The 25,163-nt window shown below is 40.8% G+C and overlaps 1 protein-coding gene across 6 annotated transcripts in view; it reads left to right on the top strand.

The window, feature by feature from the left end:
* The window catches only part of KCNIP1 (Kv channel interacting protein 1), a 600,752-nt gene that overhangs the window by 535,513 nt on the left and 40,076 nt on the right, over positions 1-25,163 (top strand). For 2 of the 6 annotated variants that reach the window (XM_006864826.1, XM_006864825.1), the window contains exon 1: positions 21,283-21,322. The exons of the other annotated variants lie outside the window; for them this stretch is intronic. The gene's annotated coding sequence lies outside the window, so the exon portion shown is untranslated. Of the gene's footprint in view, positions 1-21,282; positions 21,323-25,163 lie in introns of those variants that run through there. 6 annotated transcript variants of the gene reach the window in all.

The following is a 25,163-nucleotide window of genomic DNA, read 5'->3' as shown; positions in this document are numbered from 1 at the left end:
TGGCTAATTTAGACAGGTCTTTCTAACTATTCACACGGAGAGCCCCCGGGTAGGGTTGAGCTTCCAGGTTAGAAGATGGAGATATGAAGTCATCATGGGGAGACATGCTGAGTACTTGAAATGGGGTTCATGGGAGGTAACACCCTCTGTACCGGCTTATTTTTGCTGTTTGTTGCAGTCGAGTTGATTCTGACTCCTACAGGTCCCATATTTGCAGAGTAGAACTGTTCCATCAAGTTTTCAAAGCTGTGAACTTTCTGAAGCAGATAGCCAGGTCTGTCTTCCCAGGACCCTGTGGGTGGATTAGAACTGCCAACCTTTTGGCTATTAGTCAAGCATTTGACCATCTGTGTCACCAAGGGACTCTCTGTACCTCAACTTGGAAATGCCAGCAGTGTCTTTTGTCTGACCTCAAAGCTCAATATGTTGAGTGGCCCAGAGTCCTAACTCGGATGAAGCTACAGTGCCCTGAATGTTATCCTGCTCCTCAGGGCTCCCAACATGGCAGCCAGCACTCAGAAGGTGCTCAATGAATGTCTGCAGATAATGAAAAGGAAGTCCCTTGCCTCCCTGGAGTCTGCTTTAGCCCCACACCCAGGCTTAGGCATGGAGCTTCTCTAATGGCCTCGGGACCAACCAGTTTTACAAATTATCAACATCTCCCCATTAGCTGTTGCAATATTAAATTGTGTGACTGGAAATGAATGAATAATCCCACGGGCAAGTGAGAGAGACCAAGCAGCAGGGATTTAATAACAAGTCCTGCCCTCTCTCCAAGCAGAAGGTCTCTCTAATTAAATATTAAAAATCTATCCACACAGCTACAGAAAAATAAAAGGAAAGAAAGAGATGCTTTTTCAGCAATGCAGCATTGAGATGCTGCCTCAGAAGGCCCAGGTGTAAATGTCATCTTGAGGACCAGGACAGGGTCACAAAGGAACCACCATGTGTCAAACACCATTGGACACCATGCACAAGTGCCACCTGGGCATTCACATGCCTTGTCCTAGTGAAAGCCACAGACTTGGGTAAGATCACGCCCACTGTGAAGGAATGCTGGGAAGATGACAGCATAAACACGCCATTGTTCCAACCATTCCCCCTCAAATGCAACAAGAAATATAACATAGAAATAGTACTTGACTTCAAGGGAATCGAGAAGTGGAGGAAAGCAGCAGGAATTGCATAGAGGCAAGAACCCACAAATCAACAGTGAGTTGTAAATGTTAGGAAAATTCTTCTTCCAGCATCCCTGCCGATCCCCAAGCCACACAGGTCAATTACTACTGTGAACTGGGATAGTTACCTCAGAAAAAGAACCTCCTTCTAGAGCCACCACACCTTTGTGTATACAAAGGGACAAGATCTCAAGCTTCTGCACTAAAATCAACAAGGCAGACCTCCCTGGGATCTATTTGGACTGAGCCATCACCCCATCCCCTGACACAGTCGACTGCAAGTCCACTGCAAATTGCTATGGAATGTCCATGTAATGCAGGCTGCTCCAATAGTCAGTACGATACCTGCCTCCTTGTGCACCCCATAGCTCAGCCTATGACACCAATAGTAAAGACCCTCTTGGGAGTCAGTTCTGGCCTCTGTGCTCTGAGGACTGCTGACTGAAGCCACTGTGGGCTAAGAAAGAAGCAGTCATCTTGCATGGAAGGAGGCTGAACCCACAGCCAACATACTCCAGAGGAGCTCTGACAACAACCAGGCAGCCCTCCCAGAGCTCCATTGGAGTGTTCCATGGAAGCACAGAGGCTCTGTAGGATAAGCCCTTGACTGTGAACCACAAGGTTAGTGGTTGGAGCCCACTAGCTACTCCATGGGAGAAAGATGAGGCTTTCTGCTCCAAAAATGATTTGCAGCCTCAGAAACGCTATACAGATTTGATTAGAGTCAGAACTGACTCAACAGCACTTAACAACAACAATGTCATCTCTCCTGTCTGGACTCAGCACCGATACCTGCTGATGGAGGTTTTTGTGTGTTAGTTAGAAAGCAGTCTGGAGTGGAGGCTGAGCTCCCAGACAATAATCTACTAGGGGGACTCTGACAGCAACAAACCAGGCCTACTCCCTGGTGATTGTTGGTTTCCAGGTGTTGCAGACTGCTGCAGAAGGCCCCACAGAAGAGTCTGCTCCCATAGTCAGCACTCTGCCTGCCGAGCAGTTTGGGCCTGTCTGCTCCCCATTACAGCCAACACTGAGAACAGCTGACTGAGACGACTGTCAAAAAAAACAGGTATCTTTACTGGAAGCTATATTCACAGCCAATATACTACAGGAAGGTGGGGGTGGGGCAGGGTTTCTGATAGCAACAAGGCCAACTTCCCTGAGGGTCCAATTGGAGGGTGACAACCCTCTTCCCAAACAGTAGCTATCAGCTGATCAACTGATATGAACTCCTATAAAAGGTTCCCAACAGTGAAGTCAGAAAGTGAGTCGCTAAGTAGAGACTGCTCCCCCAAACACCACAGACAACTGGACTCTGAAACCAACAAGACGGATCTCTCAGAGGCCTTTCTGGGGACCGCCTGTTCCCCATCCTCCTGAAACAGAGAAAACTCTCCCTGTACTTTCCCTGAATGTCAGCTCAGATATAAGCGGTCCTTACCGAAACCTCAGTAAAACTGGAAGGCAACACCAGCTCCAAAGAGAGATTACTGGGTGGGATTTTAATTATTTTTTCCCTAAAAATGTGAGTGCAGGAAACATAGAAGGGAAGGAGTAATAACCACAGAGAGGGGACTGTATCCCGTACTGGACAGACAGATTAATATCTAACATCTCACCTGAGTGGCAATGCCCTCTGATGGACAGACTAATCTCTGCATGATCTCTGTTGTGTTTGGCAGATATTGAAAGTTGAAAATTAGATCTGCAGCTTTTCAAACCCAACTAAACCAGGGAAAGAGAAGGAGCTAACACAGAGAAGGAGAGGAAACAGAAAACAAAAATTGAAGGTTCTGCCCACCTAGATGGTCCTTGTAGAAAGCTGTTGTTGTTGTTGTTAGGTGCCATCGAGTCAGCACTGACTCATAGCGACCTTATGCACAGCAGAACAAAACAATGTCCGATCCTGGGCCAACCTCACTACTGGTGCCACACTTGAGTCCATAGATGCTGCCACTTGGCCAATCCATCTTGTAGGGGGTCTTCCTCTTTTCTCCAACCCTGCATCTTACCAAGCATGATATCCTTCTCCAGAGACTGGCCCCTCCTGACAATATGTCCAAAGAATGAGAGAGGAAGTTTGGCCATCTTGGCCTCCAAGGAGCGCTCCGGCTGCACTTCTTCCAAAACAGATCTATTGGTTTTTTTTGGCAGTCCATGGCACTTTCAGTATTCTCCTCCAACATTACAATTCAAAGGCATCAATTCTTCTACGATCTTCATTATTCACTGTCCAGCTTTCTCATCCATATGAGGTTATTGGTCAGGTGCACCTTAGTCCTCAAGCTGACATCTTTGCTCTTCAACACTTTAACAAGTTCCTGTGCAGCAGATTTGCCTAATGAAATACATCATCTGATCTCTTGACTGCTGCTTCCGTGAGTGTTGATAGTTGATCCAAGAAGAATAAAGTCCTTGACAACTCAATCTTTTCTCTGATGATAAGAATGTTGTTTATTAGTCTAGTGGTGAGGATTTTTGTTTTCTTAACATTGAGATGTAATCCATACCGAAGGCTGTGCTTTTTGATCTTCGTCAGTAAATATTTTAAGTCCTCTTCACTTTCAGCAAGCAAGGTTGTATCATCTGCATATCGCATGTTGTTAATGAGTCTTCCTCCAATCCTGATGCCACATTTTTCTTCAGAGAACCCAGCTTCTCGTATTATTTGCTCAGCATACAGGTTGAATAAGTATGATGAAAGAATACAACCTTGTCGCACACCTTTCTTAATTTTAAAACAATGTTCCCATGCTCTATTCGAACAACTGCTTCTTAGTCCATGTACGGATTCCTCATGAGTACAATTAAGTTTTCTGAAATACTCATACTTCTCAATGTTGTCCATAGCTTGTCATAATCCACACAATCAAAAGCCTTTGCGTAGTCAATAAAGCACAGGTAAACATCCTTCTGATATTCTCTGCTTTCAGCCAAGATCCATCGGACATCAGCAATGATATCTCTCATTCCATGGCCTCTTCTGAATCCAGCTTGAACCTCTGGAATCTCTGCCAATGTATGCTTGTAGCCATTTCTGTATCACCTTTAGTAAAATTTTACTCACTTGAGATATCAAAGAGATTGTCTGATGATTTATTTCCGCATTCCATTGGGAAAGCAGTGCAGAAAAAAACACCAAACACCGTAGAAACCTGAGAAACAACACTCTCAAAAATTCCAGTGCCTCAACAAAAAATCACAAGGCACACAAACAACAGAGAAACAATGGCCCATACAGGTAAACATGACAAAGTGCATGAAAGGATGGTCAAATAATAGGGGAGGCGGGGGGGGGGGGGGGGGGGGGGGGGGACGAGGAGAAGTATAATATAACAACATTAAATATAATTCAAGAACTAAAAGAAAACATAGACCAAGAGCTAATAGAAATAAGGAAAACAATGTTAGAACAATATAAAGATCTAAAAAAGAAATATATTGCAAGTGAAAAGGACAGTAACTGCAATGAGAAACAGAATAAAAGGATTCCGCAATAGATTTACTCAGGAAACAGAAAGAATCCACAGATTAGAGGATGTTACTATTGTTAGTTGCCTTCAAGTTGGTTCTGATTTCTAGGGACCCCTATGCACAAGAAAACCCACCATCCTCACAATTGAGTTACATTTGAGACTACTGTTGCTACCAATGCGTGAATCCATCTTGATGCGGTGGGGGGAGAGTGGGGGAGCAGGGTCCTCTCTTTTTCACTGACCATGCATTTTAACAAGCATGATATCTTTCTCCAGGGACTGGTCCTTCCGAATAACATGTCCATCCTCCCTATCCTCCCTCTAAGGAACGTTCTGGCTGAACTGATTTGTTTGTTCTTCTGACAGTCATGGTGCTTTCAGTATTCTCCAACACCATAGCTCAAATGTTTTAATTCTTCTACAATCTTCATTATTCATTGTCCAATTTTCACATGCATATTTCTTGTTGTGAAGTGTCATCAAGTCAATTCTGACTCATAGTGATCCTGTATGGGAAAATGAGAAGATTGAAAATGCCATGACTTAGGTCAGGTGCACCTTAGTGCTCAAACTAAAGAGATCTCTTTTGCAGCAGATTTACCCAATGCAATACATTGTTTGATTTCTTTACATGAGTGTTGGTTGTGGATTCCAAACAAATTGAAATCTTTGACAACGTCTATCATTTCTCCATCTATCATAATGTTATTTACTCTATGCTCAATAATAAGTTTCTGGTATCCATTTTTGTCTTTTCTTTCTTGCCTGTTTGTTTCAATGACCATTTACATTCCTCATGTATGATGTTCTCCATGTCATCCCACAACTCCTCTGGCCTTTAATTATTAGTGTCTGCTACATCAAATCTGTTTTTGAGGTGATCTCTAAATTCAGGTGGGATTACATAAGGTTGTATTTTGGATCTTGTGGACTTGTTCTAATTTTCTTCAAGTTCAGCCTGAATTTGCATACAAGCAATTGATTATCTGTCCTTATTCTGTTCGATGATAGTGAGCTTTTATATCATCTCTTCCCACATATATAGTCATTTTGATTCCTATGTATTTCATCTGGTGAGGTCCACATGCATAGTCATCATTTATGTTGTTGGGAAAAGTTATTTGTAATGAATAAGTCATTGGTTTCGCAAAATTCTATCATATGATTTTGTTTCTATCACAGAGCTATGTTTTCCAGCTGCTGATCCTTTCTCTTTGTTTCCACATTCCAATCACCACTAATTATCACTTTTCACATTCCAATCACCACTAATTATCAAAGCATCTTAATTGCATATTTGATCAATTTCATGTGAGAGAAGTTGGTGGAATTCTTCAATTTCAATATCACTGGCTCTAGTGGTTGGTGAATAAATTGAAAAATAGTGGTAATAACTGGTCTTTCTTATAGGCATATGAATATTATCCTATCACAGACAGCATTGTACTTAATGATAGATCTTGAAATGCTCTTTTTATCAATGAATGCAACACTATTCCCTTTCAGTTTGTCATCTGGCATAGTAAACTATATAAATGTTGGATTCAAAATAGCCAATACCAGTCCATTTCAGCTCACCAATGCTTAGAATATCAATCTTTATGCATTCCATTTCATTTTTGATGACTTCCAGCTTTCCTAGATTCAAACTTCATTCATTCCAAGTTCAGATTATTAATGGATGTTTGCAGCTGTTTCTCAGCATTTTGAGTTGTGTCCAATGAAGCAAATGAAGGTACCAAAAGCTTTGCTCCACCTATGTTATTGAAGTTAACTCTATTTTGAGGAGGCATCTCTTTCTGAGTCATATTTTGAGTGTCTTCCAAGCTTAGGGGCCATTCTCCCAACAGTATATCAGACAATGTTTTGCTGCTATTTATAAGTTCTTAGTGGCTAATATGCAGAAATGGTCTGTCTCTCCTTATTCCTATTCTACCTTGGACTGGCAACTCTGCTGAAACCTGTCCACAATGACTGACCGTGCTTGTATTTAATTATCAGTGGCATAGATTCCATTAGCCATCAGAGAGATGCAAATCAAAAGCACAATGAGATACTGTCTCATTTGCACTAGGAAACAAGATTTTTAATTTAAATGTTGGCAAGGATGTAGGAAAATTGGAACTCATCCACTGCTGGTGAAAATGCAAAATTGAAAACAGTGTAGTAGTTCCTCAAAAAAACTAAAAATAAATTTAATATGCTGTTGTTATTGTTAAGTTATGTTGAATCTGTTCTGAGGAACAGATAGTGAGTTTGAACTGCTGACCTTGTGGTTAGCATTTCAGTTCTTATCCTGCAGAGCCACACCAGACTCAGCAATTCCATTCCCAGATATATATCCAAAACACTTGAAAGCAGAGACTTTGCTCAACAATGATCAATGTTGCACTCTTCACAACAGCCAAAAAGTGGAAACCTAAATGCTCATCAACAGATGAATAAATAGGTAAAATGGAACATGGTATGGACAATGGAACAACTCAGCCTATAAAGAAATGAAGACTTGATGTATGCTACAATATGGGTGGATCGTGAAGACATTAGGTGAGCAAAATAAGCCAATCACAAAAGGGCAAATATTGTATGACCTCGTTTATATAAAAAGACAAATTATAGAGACTAAAGTTTACTGGTGATTACCAGGGGTGAGTGAAAGGGGGAGAGAGGAAATTAATGGTGATAGAATGAATGCATGAAGGGTAGCGTTGCACAGCCAATTTTTGTCAATGTTGTCAATAATAACTTTTTAAACCTGTAAAAAATGGAATTTGCAGAAGTTGTGTTAGATATATTTATACCAACAACAATGACAAAGTAGCTGCTGAGCCTCAAAAATTGCCTGTGCCACAGTATCCTTAATGTATTTTTGGTTTGGTTCATTGGTTTGAAGGTTTAAAGTCATGGTTTCATAGGACATCCTCGTTAATTAGCTTGATAACATAGTTAGTGCTTCCACTCTGCCTACTAAACTGTTGCATCACTCCTGAGGCCTTAAAAGCTTGCAAGTGGAAATCCAAAGCATCATTGGGGTCTTTTCTCCTACAGCAACAGAGGAAGAAGGGGAGACAGGAATAGGAGAAGGATATGAAATCTAGGGCTAATTGCTTCCATGAACAATTGACTCCTTTGTCATGAAACCAGGAGACCTGGACGGTGCCCGGTTATCATTCCTAACATTTTGGCCCAAGGTAGAAGAATCCTGATCAAAAGGAAGGAAATTCAGAATCCAATTTCAAGTTCTCGTGGAGGCTGCATGAACCCCTGAAACTATTGCCCTGAGAGCAATTTTAAATCTTTAATATATTCTCTGAGATCTACTTAAAACCAAACAATAGTTTCACTTAACTAGTAAAAAAGGCAAGCTTTAACCATTATGCTCTTTTAAGAACTACATACTTGTTGTTGTTAAGTGCCATTGAGTTCGTTCCGACCCATAGCGACCCTATATAGGGTTTCCAAGTAGCAGCTGGTAAGCTTGAACTGCTGACCTTGTGGTTCAACTGTCTGTGCAGTCAAGCGCATTAACCCAAAACACCACACCAGCCTCACACATGTATTTGTATATGGGATTAAATTGACAATAGCAACTAGAAAGATTTGATAGGCACTTTAGGAGACAGTGAGCTTATGTTAATGAGAGAGCAACAATTCAGTAGAGAAGGGTGAGAATGCACAACTCAAAGAATGTATTCAATGTCTTGAAATTGTACATGTAGAAACTGTTGAATTGTCATATGTCTTCCTGTGTATATTCACAACAACAACAACAACAACAACAAATAAACTAATTAAATTTAGGGGGGTGAAATCAAACCAAAGAGTTAATGACAGAGTAGATGTGGCTGAAGCAAGAATTAGAGAACTAGAAGATAATAATGTTGTTGTTGTTGTTAAATGCTGTCAAGTCAGTTCCAACCATATGGACCCTGTATAGGGTTTCCAAGGAACAGCTGGTGAGCTTGAACAGCTGACCTTGCAGTTCAAATCGACCTTGAAGTCAAGTACATTAACCTACAGCATCACACCAGCAGTGAATATTTATAAATGTTTAGTATGTGCAAAAAATGATCACATCTGCCTGAGATGAGACAGAGACAATGACATGTAGAGATGGAGCAGCTGGGGACTTTAGACCCAGAGAGGGAGAGGGGCTGTGTGCTGACAACTGGCGGGCTGAGGAGGGGGCAGGCTTTTAGGGTATACCCTTTGGTTGGTTGATGATGCATGGAGGTAATTGTAACCATGGCAATGAAATGATATATGATAGGATGAATGTAAAACTACTGTTCTCCCATGTAAAATAGCACATTATTCACAATAAAACATTTTTTAAATGATCACATCCAATGTATGAATGAGAAAACTAAGTCATGCAATGACTTACTCAAGGTAATGCTCCATGTTTGTCCCCACACAATGCTTCCCACTGAAACCACTGTTTTCTTTGACTTAAGAATAACTATTATGGGTTTCTTCCTAATAGACAGAAAATAGTCATGGTAGAAAATTTAGGAAAGAACACCTAAACTAAGAGTATATGAGCCATCCATACTCATAATCCTCAAAGACAGCCACTGCTGAAATTTTAGTGTGTAGTCTTCTAGAAAGAAATTAAGGAAGGAAGAAAGAAAATAAGTAGAAAGGTAGATGATAGATAGATAGATAGATACATAGATAGATAGATAGATAGATACACAGATACATAGATAGATACATACATACATGCATGTATACATACATATATACATAGATACATACATACATAGATACATACATAGATAGATACATACATACATACATAGATACATACATAGATACATACATACATACATACATACATACATAGATACATACATACATACATAGATACATACATACATAGATACATACATACATACATAGATACATACATACATACATACATACATGTATATTCACAACAACAACAACATACATACATAGATACATAGATACATACATAGATACATAGATACATAGATAGATACATACATACATAGATACATACATAGATACATAGATACATAGATACATAGATACATACATACAAACATACATACATAGATACATACATAGATACATACATACATAGATACATACATACATAGATACATACATACATACACAGATACATACATATATACATATATACATAGATACATACATACATAGATAATACATGCATACATACATAGGTACATACATACATAGATACATATATACATACATAGATACATGCATACATACATACATGCATGCATAGGTACATACATAGATAGATACATGCATACATATATACATACATACATACATACATAGGTACATAAATACATACATAGGTACATACATACATACATAGATACATGCATACCTACATACATAGGTACATACATAGGTACATAGGTACATACATACATACATAGACACGTACATACATACATAGGTACATAGGTACATACATACATACATACATACATACATACGTACATACATAGGTACATACATACATAGATACATACATAAATACATGAATACATACATACATAGGTACATACATACATAGGTACATACATACATAGATACATACATACATGCATGCATAAATACATACATACATACATTGGTACATACATACATAGATACATACATAGATACATAGATACATACATACATACATACATACATACATAGATACATAGATACATACATAAGTACATACATAAGTACATACATAGGTACATGCATACATACATAGATACATACATACATAGGTACATACATACATACATAGATACATACATACATAGGTACATACATACATAGGTACATACATACATACATACATACATAGATACATACATACATAAATACATACACACATACATAGGTACATACATACATACATACATACATAGACAGATGCTCCTGTTGTTGTTAGGTGCTGTCAAGTCAGTACTGACTCATAGCAACCCTACATACAACAGAACAAAACATTGCCCAGTCCTATGCCAATCTCACCATCATTGCTATGCTTAAGCCCATCGCTGCTGCCACTGTGCCGATGCATCTCATTAAAGGTCTTCCTCTTTATCTCTGACCCTCCACTTTACCGTCTCCAGGGACTGGTTCTTCCTAGCAATATGTCTAAAATATGAGAGATGAACTCTGACCATCCTGGCTTCTTAGAAGCATTCTGGCTGCACTTCATCTAGCACACATTTGTTTGTTTGTTTGTCCATAAGCTTTTGTTTTGTTTTGTTTTTATTGTGGATTGAGTTAAAGTTTACATTGCAGATCATCAGTTTTACTTTCAACAAATCATACACCTTGTTCCATTACAATGATGATAATCCCCTCCATGTACCATCAGTTAACAGTGGTTCTCTCTATTCACTTTAGCTCTTTTTTTTAAACACTCAGACATATATAATTTACACCACCAAAGGGCACATTCTGCAAGTCTTCCTCCTGGTCACCAGCTCTCGGTTCCTCTCTTCCCATGAATCTAAAGTCCTCAGCTGCTCCCTCTCTCCATGTCCCCATCTCTGCCTCCATCTCTGGTGTCGCTGCTTTTCTGGATAATGTCCCACCTTCCACTTGTGCTCTTCTCCCTTGATGGTCATACTGTCCATGTTTCTGGACTGTAAGATTAACTACTCCCCCATTTTTGTTACAAACTTCTACCTTTACAATTATGACAGTCGAAATTAGTCATGATAACAATTACTCACTATTGAATCATAAGAATCTTGTCCTCATCTCTTTTAACCAGACCCATCTAGACAAGATGAAAACTATCCAGTGAGGACTCTTTTTTCCCACACACACACACTCTTAAATTAAACTTCCTCTTGAAACCTTGTAAGCCAGTCAATCTGTGCCTTTATCACCCCCTCATTTTAGGTAGCCAATGTCTAAGTTGCCCGTCTGTATCTACCCTGTGTACAGAGGGGATAGCATAGATACTTGATGTAAAGACTCCTTCACTCTCCGTTGGTATTTAGAGATACTACCTCCATGAGTATAGGTCAAGTTCATTAAATTGTAACAATTTACCCTCATTTCTTTTATCAAAAATTATTTTGTTTTGTTTTTTATCTTCCTCTAGTCAAGTTCTGATTATAAAGCCATCGAGGCTAGGTCAAATGGGTACTATCTCCAAGTTTGGGTGTTCTTGTGCCTCTCCCCTCACTTCATATTAGCTGGGTGATTCACTCTAAGCTCTAGCCCTCTGTGGCTGTGTCCTTGTCCATGGGCTCATGTGTCCCCAAGTCTCACCACACTTTGGACCAACCAGCCCTTCCTCTTCTTTCGCTCTCCTCCAAGTAAATAGGAGTCTATGAAATGTGGTTGAACTCAACCCATTTCTTCATTGCTGCTTTTCCCCTTCTTCCACTCACCAGTAGACCAATGTAGTCATCAACAAGCTTACATGCCTGCTAACGTGTTCCCTTTGAGTGTCAGTCTTAGAGGGGGGTTTGTCCTGAAGGAACTTGATTGTTTGCCTTGATGGCTTCCTGGTGAACAGCTTGCTTACTCTTGTAGTAGCCAGTCATCCTGCCATTTTTGTTTTGGGTTTTTCCTGATGATTTTTCTTTGAAGATGTGTCTTCTGTTGCTCTAGCTATTCCAAGCTGGTCTGCTTGTCTTTTCTAGTGGGGATGTCCCACCTCAGAAGGTTCTGGATAGGGCTCAGGATTCCACCTAAGGTCCTATTATTTACACCACCAAAGGGCACATTCTGCAAGTCTTCCTCCTGGCCACCAGGTCTCAGTCCCTTTCTTCCCATAAGGTCCTATACACTGCATAGGCTCTGCAAGAGTCCTATTTCACTGGGCAAGTTCTAGAACCCCTTTCATGTATTCCAATGTAATCATGTTTCCTGACATTCCTTTCTATCCCACTCAAGTGTCTATTTTACAGTAGTAGGCAAGGGAAAGGGAGCTCTGGTAGCATAGTGGTTACAAATCGAGCTGTGAACCTCAAGGTCAGCAGTTCGAAACTACCAGCTGTTCCACAGGAGAAAGATGAGGCTTTTTTCTACAGCCTCGGAAAACCTGTACAGGATCGCTATGAGTCAGAACCGACTCCACGGCACATAACAACAACAACAACAAGGCAAGGGAAACCAATGTTCATAAGACAGTCAAGCATCTTAGTATTATTTCCCCTCTTCAAACTATGCCTCGATCCCTGTATCACAGAGTTCTGTTGTTCCAAGGTTGAGCATGCATCACTATTTACCTCTGTTGTTTTTTCATTTTGTTTTGTTTTTTTCAGTCCATGGTATTTTAATATTTTCCTCAAACACTATAATCCAAATGTATCCATTTTTCTGCAGTCTTCTTTTTTCATGGTCTAACTTTCCCAGGCATATGAGGCTATTGAAAATACCATGGCTTGGGTCAGGCTTACCTTAGTCTTCAAATTGACATCTTTGCTCTTAAATAATAGATAATAGATAGATAGATAGATAGATAGATAGATAGATAGATAGATAGATAGATAGATAGAAAGAGAGAGAATGGAAGAAATGGCAGAAGGAAGGAAAGGAGAAAATGATGGATGGATAGATGGATAGTAAGAAAGATGGATGGATGGATGGATAGATAATAGGAACAAACAGAGGCAGTGTAAAAAAGGAATGAAAACAGAAAGGTGCTAGGGAGAGAGAGGGATGATAAATAGAAAGAAAATTCCTATTTTATTAAACCTGTTTTCTCCCATCCCTACTTATAGGACTTTTTCTGATAATAACCCAAAATATATAAAAAGGTTACTCACATCTCTAGTTCCACCTTCTTGGATTTGGACTCAATAACTAAGGCATCTCTTTTGCTTTTATTCTCTCACTTTTGATTACAACTACCAAGACCTCTTCCCCACTGTGGAGTGCTGGCCAGCTAAAATAAAAATAAAGGAGGAAGTTATTGATAAGCTGGGGGAAATCTTCAAGTCCTAGGAGACTTTCCTGACCTTATGGAAATTTCAGTGTCCTGGAGTCAAGTCTCCAGCCAGGCCTGGCCTGGTCTTTGGCATTCTAAGTACGAATGACATTCAGCATTTCAGCTGAAATGTCAAATATCTATATTTATTAACTGATAGGAAGAAACAGAACTATATGCCCCTTCCTTCCAAGGGCCTCATTTGTAGAGAGCTGGGATTGAGTCTAGGGTCTCAGGCCAGTTTGGTTTAAGAAGGACTGCCATCAGACAAAACCTGCCAAGCCACTCTCTATCAAGTGTTAGCATGTGGAAAGGAGCTGAGCACAACAACTCCCTCATTATTATCTTCAGGCCTTATGGATGATTAATATTATAACTCAATACTCCCCACTGGTTTCTCAAAGAAAAAAGAAATTTGTCCCTACAACTCTTAGCATGGTTCTACGAGGTCCTGGACCTGTCTCACATCCTCTCACCCTTGTTCACCATGTCCCAGCCTCCAGACACACTGGCTTCTCATCTCTGGGAGCAGACAAGTTTTCTTCCAGGTTCTGTAAAGGCTGTTCCCTCCCTCTGTCATCACTGGACAATTCCTTATCCATCCAGACTCAGAAGAGAACAGTCCCTGGAGACGGACATCATGCTTGGTGTAGTGGAAGGTCAGTGAAAAAGAAATGTATTGTCTCACAGCTCTGGAGGCTAGAAAATCTGAATCAGGGTTCAGAAGGGCCATCTTCTCTTTGAAGGTTCCCACGAAACGTTCTTTCTTGTCTCTTCCAGCTTCTGGTAGGCCCAGGTGTACCGTGGCTTGTGGCAGCATCACTCCAATTTCTGCCTCCATTGTCACATGATCATCTTCTCTCTGTGTCACTTCTGCCTTTTTATAGGCACCACTCATAATAGAGTAGGGTCCACCTTACTCCAGCAGGACCTCATATTAACTTAATGGATAATACATTGAAAGACCCTATTTCCAAATAAGGCCACCTTCACAGATACCAAGAATTAGGACTTCAACATATCTTTTTGGAGGACATAATTCAGTTCATAACATGCCTAATTTTAAAATATTTCAAACAGTGCTGATGGGGGTAAGTGAAAGGGGAAGAGGTCCTTCATTGCTCTGAACCCTCTCCCATAATCTTATAGAAGTGGTTGTTATAGACAAAGGTGTGTTTCAGGAATTGAGATGAAGTTTGGAAGGTCTGGGAAAGCTTCTCCTCAAAAGCATGATTTCAAGCTGTTTGTATTTCTTGTTTTGAGCATTAATTTTCAAAAACCCCTATGATCCAGTTTAAGCTTTATGCTCCGCTACTTTGAGACAGCAAATGATGAAAAGTTCTGCTACCTCACAGCAAGGTATTTGGAAAGGTAGGGAATCCCAAGTCAGAGCTCCAATCTAGTAAGTTCCATCAAAGCCTCACTCCAGGCTCAGCAGCTTCAGAGCCCTATGACCTGCTAATATATTCACAAACTAACTCAGCTAATTAATCCTGGCTCATTCATCCTCTTAAACTACAAACATCTTCCAGCTGGCTCTCAGGACTTGCTGCCCTGGCCAATAGAGTGCTACGTGGGCTCTCCATAGGTTGTACCTAACTCACAGTCAAGCAAAAACACTCATTAGGAAGCTGAGCCCCAGGATTCCCTTGGCCAAGTGTAGAGGGGACTTTTTTAGTGCTTTTTGCCATTGCACTTGCTATGCAATGGTTCATTTGATGGTTTTAGAATAAGAAATGGGTGTTATTGAGGGCATTCATGGGGGGTGCAAATGGCTAATAACTAAAATGTTGGCAGTTCAAACCCACCCAGAGGTGCGTCTTGGTAGAAAAGTCTTGCAAAGAAGTCAGCTATTGACTCACATGAGGTCTACTCTGACACACCGGGACCTGTCATGAGTCAGAACTGACTTGATAGCAACTGGGATTCAAGCCTGACTCTGTTTGACTGCAGAGTATGATGTAATGCAGACCTCACAGGAACTAAGGAATGTGAAAAGTCTATAAATCCTAAGGCTCACATGTGCTGAGCATCAAGCCTGTGAGCCAGTCCATCTCCTGGCATGTGTAATCTTAGCATCATAGAACACATACATAGGGGTTCAGATTCTGGGCAGTTTCTTGCTAATCTCAAGGCATCCTGTCTATTCCATGTTGCTTGGGATCTAGAAAATTGAAATTCTGCAATGTTTCTGGACTTTCACAATATGCACAAAAGTGTTTTGGTAAAACATGAGATGAGGCAGGAGAGAGGGTCTCTGAAACAAGGATCTCAAACACAGACAGATAGTATGAGTGAATAATGGCAAATAAGAGCGGTCCTTTGGTCTTGGTGTGAGGGAGGCAACAGGGAGGAGTGGGGTCTGTGGCTTTCTAGAGAGCACATGTCCCATTTAAATCGAGCAAATACATTTAAGCTCCAGTCACATGTAGCCATTTGGGGATGTGGACTCAATGTGGCCATCACTTTAGGTTTCTAAAGAGGAACCCAAAGTCCATATTCTTATATGAAGTAATCTTACTCCTAAAGTTAGCAAAATTCAGATTTACAGACTACACTATACTCTGGGCTGCCAGATGTAGCTTCTACACTAACCTGTCAGGCAATGGAATTAGTCACTACATTAGCCAAATGCTTTCCAAATATTCCCTTGGCTGCTATCATGGGATTCTCGGATATTAGCTATTTAGCTTCTTGTAGCTCTGTGCACTTTTAGTAAATAATGAGCATTTACTAAGCACCTACTGAATGAATATTAGACATGATGGAAGAAGTTGGATACCAAAAATAAAAACAAAACAAGTAAACCATAGAGTGTGTATATAAAAAATGCAGCATCAACAGGTAAACCTACCTTGTTTCTAGATTGTTAGATATAATACATGTGTCAGGAATTAGGACAGACAGAGAGTTTTCAGCATGGTTGTCTCAAAGTGGCCCCAAGGAGATAGCACATAAGCCAGGTTTAAAGGATACCTGATATTGGGGCCAATGGAACATATACTGTGGCAGAGATGGGGTCCACTTATGAGTAGACCCTGTGCTATTGCAGACGACTCATGTCAAGAGTTGTGAGTATAATGCTAGGAAGATAGACTGGTCCCCAAGAGTAGACCCTTCAGTGTCAACTGGAGAATCTGGGATTTGTCCTGAAGGTACATTTGTCCTGGTGGTGGTGGTTACATGCCATCAAGTCAGTTCCGACTCATAGCAACCTTATGCACAACAGAATGAAACACTGCCCAGTCCTGCGCTAATCTCACAATCGTTTGCTACACTTGAGTCCATTGATGCTGCCACCGTGTCAATCTATCTCATTGGGGATCCAGTTTACCTAGAATGATGTCCTTCTCCAGGGACTGGTCCTGATAATTTGTCCAAAATATTTGATGAAGTCTGGCCATCCCGGCTTCTAAGGAACATTCTAGCTGTACTTCTTTCAACAAAGAATTGTTTGTTCTTCCAGAAGTTCATGGTACTTTTAATATTCTCCTCCAACACTATAACTCAAATGCATCAATTGTTGTTGTTGTTATGTGCCTTGGAGTCGGTTCCGACTCATGGCAACCCTGTACAGGGTTTCCAGGCTATAAATCTTTATGGGAGCAGAAAGCCTCATCTTTCTCCCACGGAACAGCTAGTAGTTTCGAACTGCTGACCTTGCAGCCCGCAGCCCGATTCATAACCACTATGCTACCAGAGCTCCTTCAATTCTTCCATAATCTTTATTCACTGTCCCATTTTCACATGCATATGAAGCTAGTGAAAATACCATGGTTTGGGTCAGGTGCACCTTTGTCCTCAAACTGATATCTTTGCTCTTCAACACTTTAAAGATTTGCATAATGCAACATGTCATTTGATTTCCTCAGTGCTGCTTCCATGAGTATGGATGGTGGATCCAAGCAAAATGAAGTCTTTTTACAATTTCAATCTTTTCTTCATTTATCATGACGTTATTTATTGGTCCAGTGGTAAGGAATTTTGCTTTCTTTGGTGGTTATTAGTTGCCATCAAGTTGTTTCCAACTCATGGCAACCGTATGCACAATAGAGTAAGACAATTGCTGGCCTGGTGTGGTTCTGTGGGTTAATGTGCTGGACAGCTGCTCCTTGGAAACCTTATACGGCATCGCTGTGGGTCAGGACAGACTGGATGGTACTTAACAACAATAACACACCATCTTCATGATCATTGGTATGCTTGAATCCTTTGTTGTGGTCACTGTGTGTTTTCAATGCACTCCAACTTTAGGGGGCTCATCTTCCAACAGCCTATTAGAGAATATTCTGTTGTGATCCATAGGATTTTCATTGGTAAATGTTTAGAATTCAATTACTAGGCCTTTCTTTCTTGTTTGTCTTAGTCTGGGAGCTCTGCTGAATCTATCCGCCCCGAATGACCCTGCTGATCTTTGAAATGCCAGTAGCATCCCTTCCAGCATCATAGCAGCCACTACAATATGACAAATGGACAGACAAGTGATAGTCTTCATCAGGAAGCTAGTAGGTTTTAGTAGGGTGATTCTGAAAGAGCATTATTCCTCATCTCAGCCCTTTCTCCAGGATTCAGAGCCTAAAGACTGGTCCAAAGGGTCCCTCCAGGGCCCACTCTTCCTTCACCTTTAGTTTTTTTATTTCAGTTCACACAGGATAAATTTCAGTAGACCAGAGCTCTCCCAAACACAGCCTCCACCTACAGGCAGCATTTCCTGTGGGGAGGAGGAGGTGACAGGCCTTCATGGTAATGGTCTGGATCCTGAAGCCATTCAGAGAGACAGCAGGGCTTTGGAACAGGCAGTATTTCCCATTTTTATGAAGGTTTCATTTTACATTTTTATTGGCCCTCCACTGATTGCCCCAGGCTTGTTGACGGGATGTGAGATGCGCTGACATTTATAGAAATCAATACATTAATAAATCACGAAGTTCATAATGTCTGATTTGCTTCTAAATGAGACAGAACTATTATCACCATAAAGCTGCACATAAAATATGCCCAATTGTGATGTATCGTACAATCTAATCAAAGGCATTTGAGTGAATAACCTTTCCCCAAAAGAAGGAAACAATCAAAGCTGAATAACGTCATTAATAATTCAAGGTGTGTCTGCCAAGGTTTCATTTATTAAGTGCACAGTTAAGAGGCTTCCGAGCTCAGTCCTGGAAAAGAGGCCACCTTGCCATCCTCTTCCCGCCACGGGGCAGGCAGACACACGTTCTTAGATGAACTGGCCACAGCCCTTGCATTTGGCAGTTCATGTTCCAGGCGAAGATAATGTCCAATTCCCTTCTCCAGCTAAGAAATGGACCAAAGCAATACACATATTCACTGTCTGCGTTATTGAGGGCAGAGGACACGGAACCAGGTAATAACTGTAGGGGAGAAGAGGCAGGAAATATATTCAGTGACTGCCCATTTTTATGTGGGTGACTAATGCATCAAGCCCAAAACAAAACCACTGCCCTCAAGTTGATTCTGACTCATAGCAACCAAATATATGTAGACTATAAAACTGTAAATCTTTACGGAAGCAGACAGCCTCATCTTCCTTCCTTGGAGCACCTGATGAGTTTGAACCACTGAACACCTAATCCATAACACCATCAGTTTCTGGCATCCACCAGCCACCACCCTGCCCCATGGCAACTAAAATGTTGGCTTCTTTTTCATACTGAGTCTCGTATTTGTGCGTGTCCATTGAAACTAATATAGAATAATAATATTCACTTTAGCTAGTTAGTGTCCAACTGAACTGGCAATTGGATGCCTCTCTGACAAAGAAACTCACAGAACAAGAAAATCTTCCACTGTTGAAAGAAAAGCACATTTAATTATCAGATTCATCAGATAAAAAGCATTATCATGTTCTAGAAAGTGTCTAAGAGAAGTGATGAGTCAATCTGCTTTTGAACAGGACCCTGAAAATCCCAGTCATAGCATATCATAGGGCGGGAATAACATTTCTGAGTGCCTACTATGTGCCCAGTACTTTACATATCTGATCGCATTTAGATGCCGAGCTACTCTACAGGTAGGTATGATTATAGCTCAAATTAGTCTAATAACCATATACCTCCTAGGGACTTGAGATGATTAGATCAATTCTAAAACCATTACCATGCTCTCTGAGCTCACCAAGGCAGGCACTTAGTATGAGGATGCACTAAAACAATCCAGAGAAAGCTCACTTGGCCAGCCTCCACTATTTCCCCATTTGTGATGATTCTCTATGATGAACTGTAGTGTAGAGTTTATCTTCACACTAACAACAAATAACAGGCTTATTAGATTAGATGTTAGGGGCTAAATCTACCCTATGAGTGGTTTTAGGACATTTAGCACACTAATTTGGGATGAACACATACCCAAAACCCAAACAAGATGCCATCTAATAGATTCTGACTCATGATAACCCCATGAGTGTCAGAGTAGAACTAGGCTTCACAGTGTTTCCAATGAATGATTTGGGAAAAGTAAATTCCCGGGCTTTTCTTCTGAGGCACCACCTTCTGGATCATCAACCTTTCAGTTAACAGCAAGTGTGCTAAGCATTTGCACCACCAAAGGTCTCCAGACATATATCAGCTATTCTAAAATAGCAACAGGGATATGATAGAGCTGACTCATTAGTGTCAGATGGTGACCACCACTTCCCAAATCCTCATTCAGAGACTTCACATGGTTCATTAGTTTGCGCTTTGCTATGATGGGAGTATTTACTAAGAAATCTGGAAAATTGTATCCGCTAAGCTCCCATGCCTTTCCTTGATAACCAATTCCTAAACCTTTACCAGCCATCAAAGCAAGTTGTCAGGTTATCTGGAAAGCAGGCTGTTCACCCTTTATCCAGAACTTGATTCAATGTGTCGCCATCAGCAAGGCGGGATGTGAGGAAGTCTAAGGATAAAATCACAAGAAAAACCTCTGCTGACCTAAATCCTAGTCACTTGGCAATTTTACTTTGCCTTTCCTTTCTTCAATCTCTATTCGTGGTATCATTTTTCTGTCTTAAAAGAAAAAAACCCTTTCTGCCTGAACATTACTTTATCCTCCTTCTAGTTTGCAATGAATTGCCATTGTAGTTACTCAGTGGGGGCAAAAAAAACAAATAGTTGCCTTCAAGTCAATTCTGACTCATGGCACCCCTTGTATGAAGTGTGCTCCCTAGGGTTTTCCGCATTTGTTTTTTTAGAAGTAGACCACCAGGCTTATCTTCCAAGGTACCTTTGGACAGACTTGAACCTCCTCCAACCTTTCAGTTAGCAATGGAAGATGATAACAGTTGGCACCAGTCAGAGACTCCTTCTCATGTGAAGGAGTAATCTGTCCCATTCACAGTATTCTCTATTTCCTGCAGCAATATCGTAGACCCATTCATCCTGAGCAGTAGTGACCTCTCCTCCCAGCCACGGGTCAGCACCTGCTCATTAGTTGGCTATTTCTGTGCACTGGTGCTTCAGGGTGGTGTCCAGCGGCATTCCAAGGAGAAACAGCATGAAGTTTTCCCACTCCTCCTGAATGCTGTCTGGTGACAGGATTTGGGCTTCAGTGAACTAATTGCCCGTTAGTTCTGTGAAGACTACTGGGTTCACCTTCATAAATCAAGTAGACAAAAAGATCTATTTAAGACATCCTGCAGGGAGTGCTACCTGTAGCTGAGAAGCTACAAAGGATTCTACTTGGCACTCTGGCCAAGGACTGTATTACCTGGACATAAATTTTGTTAAAGAAAGGAGAAAACACAAGAGTCCTCAATTTAGGTGGGATTGCCCTTGTCCTGAAAGACCATTTGCTAAGTGTCATTGAGTCGGTTCCAACTCATAATAATCCTATATGTGGTTTCCAATCAGTGGCTGGTGGGTTTGAACCACCAACTTTGTGGTTAACCATCCAGTGTGTATGCTTATCCCACAGCCCCACACACAACAAGGACAAACCATTCAGAACTCTTTCTTTCCCCCAATACTGACACCTGGGAGACTTAGAGCCAGTCTCCCCAAGTTGCTTTGGTTTTTCAATCCTAAAAACTGCATGAATATTACAGAAGGGCTTCCTGGGTGGTCCTCAAGCACCAGCTGAAAGGTTGGTGATTGAAACCCACCCAGAGAAAAGACAAGCCTGATGATCTGTTCCCAAAAGGTCACAGCCTTGAACATCTATGGTGTACAGTTCAGCTCTGCGTACATAGGGTCACCAGGAGTTGAAATTGACAGCAACTAATAACACTCTGGTAGTGTTATGGTTACGAATCAGGCTGCGAACCACAAGGTCAGCAGTTCGAAACTACCAGCTGTTCCGTGGGAGAAAGATGAGGTGTTCTGTTCCCGTAAAGATTTACAGCCTCGGAAACCTTGTACAGGGTCGTTATGAGTTGGAACTGACTCCACAACACACAGTCACCAGCAATAACAACACAACACACTGTCACAGAACAAACAGAATTATGACCCATGTCCCAATCTGTAAAGCTGTCTTTATGAGCTCTTTGTTGTTATTATTAGTGTTACTATTATTGTAAGTATAGGTTGTTGTTGTTAAGTGCAGTGGAGTTGATTCTGACTCATAGCAACCCTGTATAGGATTTCCAATCTTTAAGGAAGCAGACAGTCTCATCTCTCTACTGCGGAGCAGCTGGGGGACTCAAACTTTGGACCTTGTGGTTCACATTCCAGTGTTTATTGTATGGAGCCACCACGCTCCCATTGTAAGTACATATATATATATATATATGGAACTAAGGTAGCAAAGTAGTTATAAGTCAGGCTACTAACCTTGAGGCCATCAGAACTATCAATCTTTACGCAGGAGAAAGCTGAAGTTTTCTGCTCCTGTAAAGATCTACAGCCTTGGAAACTGTATATGTGTACAGTTCTATGACGTTAATTATGCTCACCGTGTTGTGCAGAATAGTTCCATTACATTTCTGACAGCTTATTTTCACCACTGGCCCTTCCAAGAAATTACAAGGGGTGCTTGACACCACCTACCCACATAGCACAACCAATGTGCCCATCTTCAAGCCACGTTAAAAAACAAAACAAAACAAAACAAAAAAAACCCTCATTCTGAGAGAAAATCAGAAGAGGACGGAAATATGCTCTATACTGAAGAATGTTCTAGTCATTTGATTTTTTAAATCCTTCCTCTAATGGAAGTATCTGCACACAGCAGTTTTTGTTGAACTCTGATTTTTCTTTTTTTCCAGAACATTTTCAGGACTGAGGTGTAAATGAATGAGAAATGTATAAATTCAATTTTGCTTAAAAGGGGCAGGAGGCTTCAAGATTAAGAGAACAAACGCTTGAAGCAAAACATGATTTGAGTTTTATTGAACCGAGAAGACTGGAGAAAAAAAAAATGTCTAGAACACTCAGAAAATCTTTATCACAGCTCAGCTCAGTACTCCTGGGACTCATCGTTAAGTTTATAAAATTCAGAGCTGATGAACTTGCACAGTGAGTGCGTTTATGACTCACCTCTTTGCTTGGCTCCAAGATTTTAGCCTCCAGAGAGACACTTCAGGACCAAATGAGAATTCCTTTTTCTCTTCTGCTCCAGACAGGTACCAACAAGGATCTTCATCCCTGATTATATTGGGGGATGTTGTCAGTCAGAAAAATGGAGCCCATTTGACTCAGAACAAACATAGATCAACCATGTTCTACAGGAGTGAGATTACATTTTCAAATGCCAGCATGCCAGTCATCACTAATATAATCTGTAAATGCAGCCAACATAGTTCAGGCAACATTAAAAATGAACCACTGGAAACACTAGCAATCTGACTCCAAGAGAAAGTACAACATCCAAGTTTGTAGACACTGTCATGTAAATTGTTTGTAGCTCTTTTAAATTTCCCTCAGGGTACAGCTTTAACAACATCCTGCACGTTTTGATATATCATATTTTCGTTATCATTTAGTTTAAAATTACTTTCTCATTTCCATAAGGATGTCTTCTTTGATACACGGGTTACATAGAGACATATTATCTCCAAACATTGGGAAGTTTCTAGTTTTCTTTTTGCTATATTGATTTTTTGCTTAATTCCACGCAGTACAGAAAACATTCTGAATAATTGCAATTCTTTGAACTTTGCTGAGACTGGTTTTGTGGCCAGGGAAATGATCACTTTTGGTTAATGTTCTTTGTGCATTGAAAAGAACTGTATAGTATGACTGTTGAGTCAAACCTAGTTACCATGACAACCCCATGTGTGTCAGAGCCGAACTGCGCTCATATAGTTTTCAATGGCTACTTTTTTGGAAGGCGATCACCAGGACTTTCTTTCCAAAGTTCCTGAGGGTGGATTCAAACCTCCAGCCTTTCAATTAGTAGTTACATGTGTTAATTATGTGCTCTACCTAGAGAGACCATGATTGTTGAGTATAGTGCTCTGTCTCTGGTAGCGTAGTGGTTACGAATCAGGCTGTGAACCTCAGGGTCATCAGTTTGAAACTACCAGCTGTTCCGTGGAAGAAAGATGAGGCTTTCTGCTCCCGTAAAGATTTACAGACTCGGAAACCCTGTACAGGGTTGCTATGAGTCGGAATCGACTCCACGGCACATAACAACAACAACTTGACTATGAGGTTAAGTTTGTTCATTGTTTTGTGTAGATCTTCTATACTCTTAATGTTCTTGTCTGCTCATTTTAGCAGTTACTGAGCTAGCTGTTGTTGTTAAGTGCCATCGAATCAGTTCCGACTCATAACAACTTGTATACAGTTTCCAAGGACTACCTGGTTGGTTTGAACTGCTGACCTTGTGGTTCACAGTCCAGTACTGATGCTACTACACCACCCCAGGAATCCAGTTATTGAGACAGGTGGTTTAAAATCTCCAACTACCATTCTGAATATGCCTATATCTTCCTTTAATTCTGTCAATCTTTGTGTTCCATATATTTGGAAGCTATGTTATTGTAATTCTTGGTAAGTGCTGTCTGCATTTCCAAGGAGCAGCTGGTGGGTTTGAACCACTGACTCTGTGGCTAGCAGTCCAGTGCTTACCCTACAGTACTACACCAGGACTTCATATTATAGTTGTTGTTGTTGTTAGGTGCCATCAAGTCAGTACCAACTCATAGCAACCCTATGTACAACAGAACAAAACACTGCCCAGTCCTGGGCCAACCTCACAATTGTTGCCACACTTGGACCCATTGATGCTGCCACTTTGTCAATCCATCTCATTAAGATTCTTCCTCTTTTTCTCTGACCCGCCACCTTACCAAATATGATATCCTTCTCTAGTGACTGGTTCCTCCTGACAACATGTCTGAAGTATGAGAGACAAGTTCGGCCATCCTGGCCTCCAAGGAGCACTCTAGCTGCACTTATTCCAACACAGATCTGTTTGTTCTTTTGGCAGCCCATGTAACTTCCAATATTCTCCCCAACACCGTAACTCAAAAGCATCAATTCTTCTACAGTCTTCCTTATTCACTGTCCAGCTTTCACATGCACATGAGGTTATTGAAAACACCATGGCTTGGGTCAGGCACACCATTAGTCCTCAAGCTGAAATCTTTGTTCTTCA

Source organism: Chrysochloris asiatica, unplaced genomic scaffold (assembly GCF_000296735.1).
Source record: "Chrysochloris asiatica unplaced genomic scaffold, ChrAsi1.0 scaffold00071, whole genome shotgun sequence".
Lineage (NCBI taxonomy): Eukaryota > Metazoa > Chordata > Mammalia > Afrosoricida > Chrysochloridae > Chrysochloris > Chrysochloris asiatica.
This window is presented reverse-complemented; position numbering and strand designations above follow the sequence as displayed.